This window comes from Sycon ciliatum, chromosome 2, assembly GCF_964019385.1.
Source record: "Sycon ciliatum chromosome 2, ocSycCili1.1, whole genome shotgun sequence".
In the NCBI taxonomy this organism is placed as follows: Eukaryota; Metazoa; Porifera; class Calcarea; order Leucosolenida; family Sycettidae; genus Sycon; species Sycon ciliatum.
In genome coordinates, this window is record NC_088644.1 from 20,887,245 (window position 1) to 20,887,797 (window position 553).

Consider the following 553-nt stretch of genomic DNA (forward strand, 5'->3'; position numbering starts at 1 on the left):
CTCCAACCATAGCCTTGCCCCTTTTATCCTCAGGATCAGTGTAGTTGTTGGAACGAGGTGTCGGACTCAGCAATGTATTTGTTTACATTTTAATACATGTTTATTGTTCCTCCTTTGCTGTGTTGTTTTAGAAAATCGTGGACTAACAGTTTGAAGTCATTGAACTACTTCCAAAAGTTGTATCGACATCAACAGGATTACGATTTCAGTGCAATAAGGATGCAAGATGACCTTATCACGATAACCCATGATTATAAACCATTATAAACACAGAATCAACAAAAACATGTGTGACACGCACCTGGTTACATTTCTCAAATAAATCTGATCGAGGGTGGGGAAATCTGAAATATCTGAAAGGCAAGACAATTTGATGACAGAGTCATACTACAGCAACATGCACAGAATGACCTCCGTATAAAAAAAAAGTATCACCACGGTCCACCACTACTCACATGTTTCCCCGCAGAAGAACATGCTAGTGCTATTTTCTGAAGGAAAGGCTTGCACATCAATGCGTATAATACGGTATTGATATGATGTGAAGGCCATC